The 14,981-nt window shown below is 43.8% G+C and overlaps 1 pseudogene; it reads left to right on the top strand.

Annotated features, from left to right (window-relative positions):
* Nucleotides 1-5,321: 5,321 nt before the first annotated feature.
* LOC147985115 (uncharacterized) lies at nt 5,322-6,975 on the top strand (annotated as a pseudogene).
* Nucleotides 6,976-14,981: the final 8,006 nt, after the last annotated feature.

Here is a 14,981-nt window from a genome sequence, read left to right as displayed (position 1 = left end):
GGTGTGGGTACAGTGTGCTACCTCTGCAGAGTGTGTAATCTATCGATAGCCGAGTCCACGGTTACGGACACCTCGTAGTAGGTCCCACCATGAGTCAACGTTTAATAAAAATTGCACACTAAGTGATGAACTTTGCATTGTTGATGGATGGCAGAAAGGCCATCGAGGCATTTTGGACCAAATGATGGTCGTGCTTGTGATCTCCGTAAGGATCACGAGTTGTTCTTGAGAAAGATCACTTTGGTGGTGTGTTCTGACCACTTTGGTGGTGTGTTCTGACCACTTTGGTGGTGTGTTTGTGATCTGACCACTTTGGTGGTGTGTTTGTGATCCAGAGATGATCACGGTTGGTAAGCTGTCCCGAGGGACGTTCGAGCATGAGCACAGCATGTTGGCATATAGTGTTGCACTTTTAATAATTGGTTAAATATCATGATATTGTTTGTCATTATGATGATGCCTGTTGTAAGCTTGCAAGTACATTCAATGTACTGACCTGGCGTGTCATGCCAGATTTCAGGAAAGTATCATTGGAGGAGAGCGATGTCCGAGTCTAGATCGTGTCCACATCGGTGACCCTGTGATATGGAGCTTCCGCCACATAGTTGTTCGGATCGAGGCCCATTTATGTTCACTAAATAATGTACATATTATTCAGCCGCACCGAGTGTGCCGCTTGGCCTCGACAGTTGTTGTAATGTAACTCTGTTCCTCTAGCATCAATAAAGCGGTTGTTATTCTGTACCAAGATGTTGTGTGTTGCCAGAAGACATAGTCTCTGGGCTGGCAATGTATGGTTAACCGGTCGCTCTGAGCCGGGGTGCCACATATTCGTTCCACATCATAGTAATCATATATACCATTAGCATAGGAAGCCAAGGTTTCATTATCATTAAATTTGCATGAAAAGGGAAGATGTGGAGCATTCATCCTAGAGCAACAAGTACAATCATATCTCAAGCATAGATTCCAAGCATACCATTTCAACATATGAATTTGATCCCATAACAATTTCCATTTATGAGTCAAGCGATAATCCCTAAAGTATTCACATTGATCCAACGTTACTCCCATTATATAGTTGAATGGGGTTTTCTCAGGATTATCAAAGTAGTGCATAATATCTTTCACATAATGATCATCGAGGGTTTTAGGAGGTTCCCCATCACCATGAGTAGTAGGTACAACTAATTTTTTTGGTATTTCATGTTCCATATCCATAACTAAAGATAGAGAACAACTTAGAACAAGAAATAAAAACTACTTGGTGATAAAGCAAACAAGCACACACAAGAATATTCACCCCACGCTATAACTCCGTGGCAACGGCACCAGAAAAGGTCTTGATAACCCACAAGTATAGGGGATCGTTTGTAGCCTTTTTTGATAAATAAGAGTGTCGAACCCAATGAGGAGCTAAAGGCAGGACAAATATTCCCTCAAGTTCTATCGACCACCGATACAACTCTACGCACACTTGCGTTTGCTTTATCGAAAACAGGTATGGAACTATTTTGTAGGTGTGATGCTAGAACTACTTTGCAAGAATAAAATGAGAAGTACTTTGTAAGATAATAAAGGCTAGTTGTTTAGTAAAAGGGTTTGTGTCAACAAGAAAGTTATTTGTCCCTAGGCAGTCGATAACAAGTACCGGTAATCATTCTTGCAACTTTATATGAGGGAGAGGCATGAGCTAACATACTTTCTCTACTTGGATCATATGCACTTATGATTGGAACTCTAGCAAGCATCTGCAACTACTAAAGATCATTAAGGTCGTGAAACCCAACCATAGCATTAAGTCTCAAGTCCTCTTTATTCCCATATGTCATACCCCACCTACTCGTGTTTAAGTTTCTGTCACTCTCGCAACCCACCATAAGCGAACCATGAACATATTGCAACACGCTACAGCGGGTGGGCCCTCATGTTTGCGTGAGAACGGAGGGCACCGTAGGACAACACCATAAATAAAATATACAATCATATGAACCAAGATCATGATTAACCCACGGGACAAAATGGATCTACTCAAACATCATAGGATAACCATATATCATTGGGAAATAATATATGGAGTTGAGCACCATGTTTAAGTAGAGATTATAGCTGGGAGAAGAGGTGTTACACCACTGCATAGATGGGTGCTGCCTCTTGAGCACTGCATTGGTTTTCCCTTGAAGAGGGAAGGGTGATGCAATAGAGCACCGTAAGTATTTCCCTCAGTTTTTGAGAACCAAGGTATAAATCCAGTAGGAGACCACGCGCGAGTCACCTCGTACCTACACGCACAAATAAGAACCTCGCAACCAACGTGATAAAGGGGTTGTCAATCCCTTCTCGGCCACTTGCAAGAGTGAGATCTGATAGAGATGATAATAATAAGATAAATATTTTTTGGTATTTTTATGATATAGATTGAAAGTAAAGATTGCAAAATAAAGTAGATGGAAACTTATATGATGGAGAATAGACCCGGGGGGCGTAGGTTTCACTAGTGGCTTCTCAAGATAGCATAAGTATTTCGGTGGGTGAACAAATTACTGTCGAGCAATTGATAGAAAAGCGAATAATTATGAGAATATCTAGGCATGATCATGTATATATGCATCACGTCTGTGACAAGTAGACCGAAACGATTCTGCATCTACTACTATTACTCCACACATCGACCGCTATCCAGCATGCATCTAGAGTATTAAGTTCATAAGAATAGAGTAACGCCTTAAGCAAGATGACATGATGTAGAGGGGTAAACTCATGCAATATGATATAAACCCCATCATTTTATCCTCGATGGCAACAATACAATACGTGTCAGTTCCCTTTCTGTCACTGGGATCGAGCACCGCAAGATTGAACCCAAAGCTAAGAACTTCTCCCATTGCAATAAAGATCAATCTAGTCGGCCAAACCAAACTGGTAATTCAAAGAGACTTGCAAAGATAAACCAATCATACATAAAAGAATTCAGAGGAGATTCAAATATTGTTCATAGATAAACTTGATCATAAACCCACAATTCATCGGATCTCGACAAACACACCGCAAAAGAAGATTACATCGAATAGATCTCCAAGAGAATCGAGGAGAACTTTGTATTGAGATCCAAAGAGAGAGAAGAAGCCATCTAGATACTAGCTATGGACCCGAAGGTCTGAAGTAAACTACTCACACATCATCGGAGGGGCCATGGAGTTGATGTAGAGGCCCTCCGTGATCAATGCCCCCTCCAGCGGAGCTCCGGAAAAGGACCCAAGATGGGATCTCTTGGGTACAGAAGGTTGTGGCGGTGGAAATAGGTTTTCGTGGTGCTCCTGGATGTTTGGGGGTATATGGATATATATAGGAGGAAGAAGTACGTCGGTGGAGCAACGAGGGGCCCACGAGGGTGGAGGGCGCGCCCCCCCTGCCTCATGGCCTCCTCGATTGTTTCTTGACTTCCACTCCAAGTCTCCTGGATCACGTTTGTTCCAAAAATAACACTCCCGAATGTTTCATTCCGTTTGGACTCCGTTTGATATTCCTTTTCGGCGAAACTCTAAAATAGGCAAAAAAATAGCAATTTGGGTTGGGCCTCTGGTTAATAGGTTAGTCCCAAAAATAATATAAAAGTGTAAAAATAAGCCCATTAACATCCAAAATAGATAATATAATAGCATGGAGCAATCAAAAATTATAGATACGTTGGAGACGTATCAAGGGGGAGAAAGTTGGCGTTGACGGTAGCAAGACTGTTGATATAGATCGTTGTCCCGATCGTTGCCCCGGCGGCACTCCGGCGCCACCGAAAGCGAGGGGGAGAGAGCCCCCCTCCTTATTCTTCTTCCTTGGCCTCCCCCTAGATGGGAGGAGAGTTCCCCCTCTGGTCCATGGCCTCCATGGCGGCAGAGGGGCGGGAGCCCCTCCGAGATTGGATCTCCCTCTCTGTTCTCTTCTATTTTGCATTCTCCAAATCTGGCCGAAAACCGTTTGTTATATTCCGGGAGATCCGTAACTCCGATTGTGCTGCGATTTTAACATGATTTTTTTCCGGATATAAGCTTCCTTGCGCCCAAAGTAGAGCTCCAACCAATGTTCGAGGAGGGCACAACCCACCACCACGAGCCAGGCTCCTCTGGCGCGCCCTGGTGTCTTGTGGGCTGTGTGGGTCTCCGTTTGCGGTGATTCCAACTGTCAAAAATCACATATATTCCAAAATAATTCTCCGTGAAATTTTATTCCATTTGGACTTCGTTTGATATGGATACTCTGCGATACAAAAAACATACAGAAAATAGGAACTGGCACTGGGCACTAGATAAATAGGTTAGTCCAATAAATCATATAAAAAGTTGCCAAAAGTATGTAAAAGTTGTATAATATTGGCATGAAACAATCAAAAATTATAGATACGATGGTGACGTATCAGAACCAAACGAGCGGTAGAGAGATGCTTACACACCGTACTTGCAATAGAGACATGCTTGGTGCATGCCAAGAATGCATCTCCCAATTCCCAATGTTGAATAGGAGGCATTGTGTAAATATAGGTCAAAGAAGTGACAAATGAGAATACCGTGATCATTGAACTTGTTTGACGTGGTTTTCTTGAAATGTTGTGAAGCTTGCTACAAATCAGACTTGGTGTGAGTTTGTATTTGCAAACTGAATTTTGAGATGATTGGTCAGAAGGAAATGTTATGTCCTGAAGGCTTAGCAGGAATTATACAGTTTTTTATTTTTAAAATTGAATATCATATAGTTTTGCTAGGAAAGAGATAGCGACATCCTATGTCGAACGGTTACAGAGCGATCTACGACAAAGGGCATCGGCACCGTTTCACTGCACGTATAAGATGATTTAAATATTTTAATATGGACTAAATATATACTAAAATGAGTGAACAAAGATACTCAAACATGTCTTATATACATCCGATCTAGAGAAAAGTTAGAACATCTTATATTTGTGAACAGAGATTAGTACTTTACAGCAGGCAGGTCACCGGTGTCACTATCAGGTTTTGCAAGAGTTTCCAACAAAGCACCATAATATCGAGCTTTGCACAAATAAATACAGATTTGAAAAAAAAGATCTAGGACAACGCAAAAGAGGATGAGCTAGCCATTCTCCGTCCCTTCCAGTTTGACTTGCGCCCCCGCCCCTAGCAAGCCCCTCCCCTAGCGCGAGCCCCTCCCCCGCCAGCGGCCACTCCGGCCCCGGCGTCCACCTTGCTCCCACCGGTGGCCACCTAGGCCCCGGTGTCCACCCCCTTCACCGGCGGCCACCCAGGCCCCGGTGCTTCCTTCTTTCGGCGTTGCTTGGGGTAAGTTTCTCCATGACCTCTGGATCCACCAGCCCTGCTTCAGTGTCCTCCAGGCTACAGCCCGTCGTCTCTGGCCTGGGGTTGTCTGGCTCGTCTGGATCTGCGGGTTCTTCAACCGGAGCTGGAGGTGCTCCGGTTGGGGCCAACCCCGGGCCAGCTGCGGGCTCCGCCGTGCCATGGCGCAAGCCAAGGCCTTCATGCAAGGCCTTATGGCGCAAAAGGAAGGCGCTATGGAAGTAGGCAGCGGCGGGAGGTGCCCGGTCGCATTCGCCGGCTTCGTCCCCGGAGAGGAGAGAGATCTCGGCAGACCTGTTTGGTCTTTGCTTCAAGTGCTTTCGGGAGGGACACTGCCGGGAAGACTGCAAGTTTCCCATGCTTTGCATCCGGTGTGGTCTAGAGGGCCACATATCTATGGAGAGCAAGCGGCCAAGGAGCCCAAGGTCGGAAGAAGATCTCTGGCGGGATGTTGTTGCCAAGGTAGTGCGGTCTTCGCAGCCATCAATGCAGGCTGGACCTGTGAACAGGCTGTCGCTGGTGACTAGGCAGGCCGCTCCTCTGGAGAGGTCCTCGCCAGTGCTGGTCGACACCGAACCTGTGGGGTTCGGGCAGGCATCGGCTGCAGCTGGTGCTACTAGTGGTATCTGCGTGCTGCGAGGACGCTGGAGATGGAGGACCTCGAGCAGCGATTGAGGCTGCGGTGGTGGCCTACGTGGGAGGCACCCGCCCTACGATGTCGTGCCAAGAGGCGGCGGAAGCCTTGTCGGAGGAACTGCATATCCCTCGCCGTCGGTACTCGGTTCATAAATTCCACCCTAAGGACTTTCTGGTAGTCTTCACCACACCGGAGCTGCGCAACAAGGCATTGGCGGTGGGCACCGTCGAGCATGGATTCTTCAAGCTGTTCGTCAAACCGTGGCTCAAGCAAGCACAAGCTGTTACAAGAGTGATGCGCATGGAAGTTGTTCTCATGATCTGGGGGATCCCATCTCATGTGTGGACGTCTGAGACGGCAGCCGAGCTCCTTAGATCGTCGTGTCTGGTGGAGAGCTTGGTGCCGGAGACAGAAAATCGTGAAGACCTCTCCCTCTTCAAGCTTCGAGCATGGTGTGTTGATCTAGACGAAGTGCCGGTGGCCAAGTGGCTCTGGGTTCTGGAACCGGAGGTGAACGGCGGGCTGGCGGTGCAGTTGCCGACGTCTCATGCCTTGTTGGAGTATAAGACGCTCATTCACATTGGGAGACTTCGAGATCATGAGGGTCCAGAGCGCTGGATGCGGCCACCTAGTCCCGATGGTAGCAGGCAAAGCGGGATCTCGAAGGACTCCAGGGACTTCTATGGTCGGGGAGATTGGCGCGTCTTGTTGTGGTCGAGGGGTGTTCGTGATCACCGTGGTCGGGTGCTGGCCAGCGGTGTGTCCGGCGTCTCCGACATGCAGGTCTTGATGGGGCTCATCAGGCCATCGGATTGGAGGATCCCGCCGATGACTCTCGGCAAGGCGGTGTCGGCAAGCGTGCCCATGATCACCACCATGGCGGCTGCAACGGGGATGAGACGTGTGGAAGTGGAAGCTGCGGCTCAAGTTCCACCAGTGGTGCAGCTGGCCACAGAAGATCTGATTCGGAGCATGGGACCCCACCTCACCAGGCTGCCGCTGTGGCCAATATGACATAGCCCGCTCCAATTGGACCGGAAGACCGGGCTTTTGACCAAGAGGAGACCAGGGATCACGCACCCACCAATGGCAGCTCGCAACTAATGATTGAGAACGTGATTCGCGCAGATCCTAGGGAGGCAGACCAAGCACGGGATGAGGCATGCTAGGCTGCAGCATTGGGGGATTCAAATCCCGCCCTCCCGACCACGGCAGATGAGTCAGAGGGGCTGCAGCTTCTGGAGTTGGTTCGGTCTGTGGGGGCCGCCATTGATCCCCACATCGCGGGACCCGAGGAGGAGATAAGGCAGTAGGAAATGTTGCCTATGGGGGCCACCACTGATCCCCACATTGCGGGACCCGAGGAGGAGATAAGGCAGCAGGATATGCTAGTAGTGCAGCTACGAGACAAAACAACAGATGGGTGGGCCCCGGTGTTGGACTTGCTACAACAAATGACAGAAGAGGGGGAGGTGCATCCAGAACATGCAATGCCAGACATGGGACCTGATATGTCTCCAACGTATCTACTTTTCCTAACGCTTTTGCACTTGTTTTGGACTCTAATTTGCATGATTTGAATGAAACTAACCCCATATTGACGCTGTTTTCAGCAGAACTACCATGGTGTTGTTTTTGTGCAGAAATAAAAGTTCTCAGAATGGAAGGAAACTTTGTGAGGAATTTTTATATAATATATAGGAATTTCTGGAGCCAAGACCTACCCAAGAGGGGCCCCTAGGTGGGCACAACCCACCAGGGCGCGCCCCCCTCTCCTGGCGCACCCAGGTGGGTTGTCCCCACCTGGTGGCCCCGCAGACCCTGAAACCAACGCTATAAATTCCTGTTTTCGGAGAAAAAAAATCAGGGAGAAAGAATTATCGCGATCCATGAGATGGAGCCGCCGCCAATCCCTGTGCTTCCTCGGGAGGGCAGATCTGGAGTCCGTTTGGGGCTCCGGAGAGGGGGATCTTCGTTCTTCGTCATCACCAACCCTTCTCCATCGCCAATTCCATGATGCTCCCCACCGGGAGTGAGTAATTCCTTCGTAGGCTCGCTGGTCGGAGAGGAGTTGGATGAGATTCATCATGTAATCGAGTTAGTTTTGTTAGGGCTTGATCCCTAGTAACCACTATGTTCTTAGATTGATGTTGCTATGACTTTGCCATGCTTAATGCTTGTCACTTTGGGCCCGGGTGCCATGATTTCAGATCTGAACCGTTTATGTTATCATCATCATATCCATGTTCTAGATCCGATCTTGCAATTTATAGTCACCTACTACATGTTATGATCCGGTAACCCCGGAGTGACAATAACCGGAACTTCTTCCGGTGATTACCGTAGTTTGAGGAGTTCATGTATTCACTATGTGTTAAGGCTTTGTTCCGGTTCTCTATTAAAAGGAGGCCTTAATATCCCTTAGTTTCCAATGTGGACCCCGCTGCCACAGGAGGGTAGGACAAAAGATGCCATGCAAGTTCTTTTAATAAAGCACGTATGACTATTTACGGAATACATTCCTACATTATATCGATGAACTGGAGCTAGTACCGAATAGCCCTAGGTTATAACGGTCACATGATGAATATCATCCAACAAGTCACCAATCCAATGCCTACGAATTTTTCCATATTGTCTCTGCTAAGTTACTACTGCTATCATCACTGTTACACTTGCTACAAAATTACTGCTATCACTGTTACTGTTACTATTGCTGCTACTACTACTATCAAAACTATCAAACTACTTTGCTACTAATCACTTTGGTGCAAATAATTAATCTCCAGGTGTGGTTGAATTGACAACTCAGCTGCTAAAACCTTCAAATGTTCTTTAGCTCCCCTTGTGTCGAATCTATAAATTTGGGTTGAATACTCTACCCTCGAAAACTGTTGCGATCCCCCTATACTTGTGGCTTATCAAGACCTTTTTCTAGCACCGTTGCCGGGGAGCATAGCTATATTTGTTGAGTCACTTGGGATTATTATCATATTATCACTATGAAGAATCTGAAGGATGCTAATACTAAGATATTTCCCTCAAAGACGAGGGGAGGTAAGGAACTGCCATCCAGTTCTGCTTTAGATTCACCTTCTGTTATGAGTAAACTTGCAACACCACCACATGTTATTAATTTTGATATGTCGCAAGTTATTGATGATGCTACTTCTACTATGAATGATGCTTATGATGATGCTAGTACCTTGCTTGATAATGATGATGTCCCACTTGGTGAATTTCTTGATAAACAAATTGCTAGAGTAATACAACATGATGTTGTTGAATCTGGTGATGAGCTTGAAACTGAGTCTCCTGAAACACCTGCTAGAACTAGCCCTCCTAGATATGAATTGCCTAAGGTACCTGAAGGCTATGTTATGAGTGAAGAAACAACTAGAGATATTCTTGCTTGTAATGATAGAGATGATCTAGAAAAATTACTACACAAGTATAAAGAAAAATCTCCGAATGCTAGAATGAAATGTGATCCTAAGTTTTCTACTTCACCTATCTTTATTGATGATAAGGATTATTAATTCTCTATCGACCCAGAGTTAATTACTTTGGTTGAATCTGATCATTCCCATTGTTATGAAACTGAAACTGTTGTGGCACATCTTACTAAGTTGAATGATATAGCCACCCTTTTTACTCATGATAAGAAAACTTGCTACTAATTTATTCTCAAATTATTTCCTTTCTCATTAAAGGGTGATGCTAAAGCTTGGCACAATACTCTTGCTCCTGGTTGTGTGAGTAGTCCCCAGGATATGATTTGTTACTTCTTTGAAAAATATTTTCCTGCTCAAAAGAAACAAGCTGCCTTACAGGAAATATTTAACTTTGCTCAAACTAAAAAAGAGTCTCCCACAAGCTTGGGGGAAGCTTTGCCAGTTATTTAATGTTTTGCCTGATCATCCTCTTAAGAAAAATGAAATACTTGATATCTTCTACAATGGACTAACCGATGCTTCTAGGGTCTAATGACCCACAAGTATAGGGGATCTATCGTAGTCCTTTCGATAAGTAAGAGTGTCGAATCCAACGAGGAGCATAAGGAAGCGGTTTTCAGTAAGGTATTCTCTGCAAGCACTGAAATTGTCGGTAACAGATAGTTTTGTGATAAGGTAATTTGTAACGAGTAACAAGTAATAAATGTAAATAAGGTGCAGCAAGATGGCCCAATCCTTTTTGTAGCAAAGGACAAGCCTGGACAAATTCTTATATAAGGGAAAGCGCTCCCGAGGACACATGGGAATTATCGTCAAGCTAGTTTTCATCACATTCATATGATTCGCGTTCGGTACTTTGATAATTTGATGTGGGTGGACCGGTGCTTGGCTACTGCCCTTCCTTGGAAAAGCATCCCACTTATGATTAACCCCTCTTGCAAGCATCCACAACTACAGAAGAAGTATTAAGGTAAACCTAACCATAGCATGAAACATATGGATCCAAATCAGCCCCTTACGAAGCAACTCATAAACTAGGGTTTAAGCTTCTGTCACTCTAGCAACCCATCATCTACTTATTACTTCCCAATGCCTTCCCCTAGGCCCAAACAATGGTGAAGTGTCATGTAGTCGACGTTCACATGACACCACTAGAGGAAAGACAACATACATCTCATCAAAATATCATACGAATACCAAATTCACATGACTACTTATAGCAAGACTTCTCCTGTGTCCTCAGGAACAAACGTAACTACTCACAAATCATATTCATGTTCATAATCATAGGGGTATTAATATGCATAATGGATCTGAACATATGATCTTCCACCAAATAAACCAACTAGCATCAACTACAAGGAGTAATCAACACTAATAGCAACCCACAGGTGCCAATCTGAGGTTTTGGGACAAAGATTGGATACAAGAGATGAACTAGGGTTTGAGATGAGATGGTCCTGGTGAAGATGTTGATGGACATTGACCCCCTCCCGATGAGAGGATCGATGATGATGACGGTGGTGATGATTTCGCCCTCCCGGAGGGAAGTTTCCCCGGTAGAACAGCTCCGCCGGAGCCCTAGATTGGTTCCGCCAAGGTTCCGCCTCGTGGCGGCGGAGTTTCGTCCCGTAAGCTTGCTTATGATTTTTTCTCGGACGAAAGATCTCATATAGCAGAAGATGGGCACCGGAGGCCTACCAGGGGGCCTACGAGGCAGGGGGTGCGCCCCCACCCTCGTGGATGGTGGGTGGCCCCCCTCTGGTACTTCCTTCGCCCAATATTTTTTACATATTTTGAAACGTGCTCCCGTGAAGTTTCAGGACTTTTGGAGTTGTGCAGAATAGGTCTCTATTATTTGCTCCTTTTCCAGCCCAGAATTCCAGCTGCCGGCATTCTCCCTCTTAATGTAAACCTTGTAAAATAAGATAGAATAGGCATAAGTGTTGTGACATAATGTGTAATAATAGACCATAATGCAATAAATATTGATATAAAAGCACGATGCAAAATGCAATAAATTTTATGGCGCAAGACAATACCTTCATTAACCATAAAGTGGCACTTCTCCCAATTCAAGACAAGATTAGTTTCTTCACATCTGTGCAAAACTCGATCAAGGTTGCTTAAGCAGTCATCAAAAGAAGTTCCATATACTGAGAAATCATCCATGAAAACCTCAACAATCTTTTCACAAAAGTCAGAGAATATAGCAGTCATACATCTTTGAAAGGTAGCAGGTGCATTGCATAAACCAAAAGGCATACATCTATAAGCAAAGGTACCGAAAGGGCAAGTAAAAGTTGTCTTTTCTTGATCCTCTTTTGACACAGGTATTTGAGAGAAACCAGAACCATCTGGAAAGCAAAAATGTGTATGTTTGGATAGTCTTTCTAGCATTTGATCAATAAAAGGTAAAGGGTAATGATCCTTTTAGTAGCTTTATTTAATTTGCGGAAATCAATTACCATTCTATAACCTGTAACAATTCTTTGTGGGATCAATTCATCTTTATCATTAGGAACAACAGTGATACCTCCCTTCTTAGGGACACAATGGACAGGACTCGCCCACTGACTATTAGCAACGGGATAAATTATACCTGCCTCTAGAAGCTTTAGTATTTCTTTTCTTACCACTTCTTTCATCTTAGGATTTAACTGTCATTGGTGATCAACAGCCGGTTTAGCGTCTTTCTCCAATTTCATTTTGTGCTGGCATAGAGTGGGACTAATGCCCTTAAGATCACCAAGAGTGTATCCAATAGCAGCACGGTGCTTCTTCAGAGTTTTCAATAATTTCTTTTCTTCATTCTCTAGAAGGTTAGCACTAATAATAACAGGATATATCTTTTTCTCATCAAGATAAGCATATTTAAGAGTATCAGGTAAAGGTTTAAGCTCAAACACGGCATCACCCTTGGGTGGATGAGGATCCCCTAGGATTTCAACAGGCAAGTTGTGTTTCAAAATAGGTCCTTGTTTAAAGAATAATTCATCTATTTCCCTTCTTTCATTCATAAACATATCATTTTCATGGTCGAGCAAATATTGTTCTAAAGGATCACTAGGAGGCACGGCAATAGAAGCAAGACCAATAATTTCATCTTTACTAGGCAATTCTTCATCATGGGGTTGTCTACGAAATTTAGCAAAATTAAACTCATGAGACATATCCCCCAAACCAATAGTAACAACATCCTTTTTGCAATCTATCCTAGCATTCACAGTATTCAAGAAGGGTCTACCAAATATAATGGGACAAAAGTTATCTTGTGGGGAACCAAGAACAAGAAAATCAGCGGGATATTTAACTTTCCCACACAAGACTTCAACATCTCTAATAATCCCAACTGGTGAAATAGTGTCTCTGTTGGCAAGCTTAATTGTAACATCAATTTCCTCTATCTCAGCAGGTGAAATATCAGGCATAATTTCTTTATATAAGGAATGAGGTATTGCACTTGCACTAGCACCCATATCACATAAGCCATGATAGCAATGATCTCCTATTTTAACAGAAATAACAGGCATGCATACCATAGGTTTATGTTTATTTTTAGTATCGGGTCTAGCAATTCTAGCAGCTTCATCACAGAAGTAAATAACATGCCCATCAATATTATCGGCCAAGAGATCTTTAACCATAGAAACACTAGGTTCAACTTTAATTTGCTCAGAGGGTGTAGGTGTTCTAGTATTACTCTTATGAACCACAGTTGAAGCTTTATCATGATCCTTTATTCTAACAGGGAAAGGTGGTTTCTCAATATAAGCAGTAGGGACAACAGAGTCATTATAAGTGATAGTCTTTTCTTCAAGTTTAATAGGTGCAACTACTTTTACTTCAATGGGAGGATTATATTTAAACCACTTCTCCTTAGGGAGATCAACATGAGTAGCAAAGGATTCACAGAAAGAAGCTACTATCTCAGAGTCAAGTCCATATTTAGTGCTAAATTCACGGAAAGCATCAATATCCATAAAAGATTTAACACAATCAAACTTAGGTATTACACTTGACTCCTTACCTTCATGGAGATCCCAATCTTCAGAGTTGCGTTTAATTCTTTCCAATAAATCCCATTTGAATTCAGTAGTCTTCATCATAAAAGAGCGAGTACAAGAAGTATCGAGCAATGAGCGATTATCGAGAGAAAGCCGAGCATAAAATTTTTGAATAATAATTTCTCTTGAGAGCTCATGATTGGGGCATGAATATAACATTGACTTAAGCCTCCCCCAATTTTGAGCGATGCTTTCTCCTTCGTGAGGCCAAAAATTATATATATAATTACAATCACGATGAACAAGACGCATAGGATAAAACTTCTGATGAAATTCCAATTTCAATCGGTTGTAGTTCCATGATCCCATATCATCACATAGCCTAAACCATGTTAATGACTTTCCCTTCAAAGATAAAGGGAAGACCTTCTTCTTGATAACATCCTCGAGCATACCTGCAAGCTTAAATAATCCACAAACTTCATCCACATAGATTAGGTGCAAATCAGGATGCAATGTTCCATCTCCTGTAAAAGGATTAGCTAGCAGTTTCTCTATCATACCCGAAGGAATTTCAAAGTAAACATTTTCAGTAGGTTCAATAGGTTGAGGAGCAACTCTTTGCTCTACTGGTCGGGTTGAAGATACCCCGAACAAGCCCCTCAAAGGATTATGTTCCATAGTAACAAGTGACAGTAAATTTCAGCACACTATATAAATTTTTCCTTACCAAATTCCACATACCAAAGGCGCTTCACTCCCCGGCAACGGTGCGAGAAAAGAGTCTTGATGAAACACAAGTATAGGGGTTCTATCATAGTCCTTTCGATAAGTAAGAGTGTCGAACCCAACGAGGAGCAGAAGGAAATGACAAGCGGTTTTCAGTAAGGTATTCTCTGCAAGCACTGAAATTGTCGGTAACGGATAGTTTTGTGATAAGGTAATTTGTAACGAGTAACAAGTAATAAATGTAAATAAGGTGCAGCAAGATGGCCCAATCCTTTGTGTAGCAAAGGACAAGCCCGGACAAATTCTTATATAAAGGAAAGCACTCCTGAGGACACATGGGAATTATCGTCAAGCTAGTTTTCATCACATTCATATGATTCGCGTTCGGTACTTTGATAATTTGATATGTGGGTGGACCGGTGCTTCGGTACTTCCCTTCCTTGGACAAGCATCCCACTTATGATTAACCCCTCTTGCAAGCATCCGCAACTACAAAAGAAGTATTAAGGTAAACCTAACCATAGCATGAAACATATGGATCCAAATCAGCCCCTTACGAAGCAACTCATAAACTAGGGTTTAAGCTTCTGTCACTCTAGAAACCCATCATCTACTTATTACTTCCCAATGCCTTCCCCTAGGCCCAAACAATGGTGAAGTGTCATGTAGTCGACGTTCACATGACACCACTAGAGGAAAGACAACATACATCTCATCAAAATATCATACGAATACCAAATTCACATGACTACTTATAGCAAGACTTCTCCCATGTCCTCAGGAACAAACGTAACTACTCACGAATCGTATTCATGTTCATAATAATAGG

The sequence above is a fragment of the Triticum urartu genome, chromosome 2A, assembly GCF_056163025.1.
Source record: "Triticum urartu cultivar PI428250 chromosome 2A, HENAU_Tu73, whole genome shotgun sequence".
NCBI lineage: Eukaryota > Viridiplantae > Streptophyta > Magnoliopsida > Poales > Poaceae > Triticum > Triticum urartu.
The sequence above is the reverse complement of the archived record's forward strand: the minus strand, read 5'-3'. Positions and strand labels throughout refer to the sequence as shown.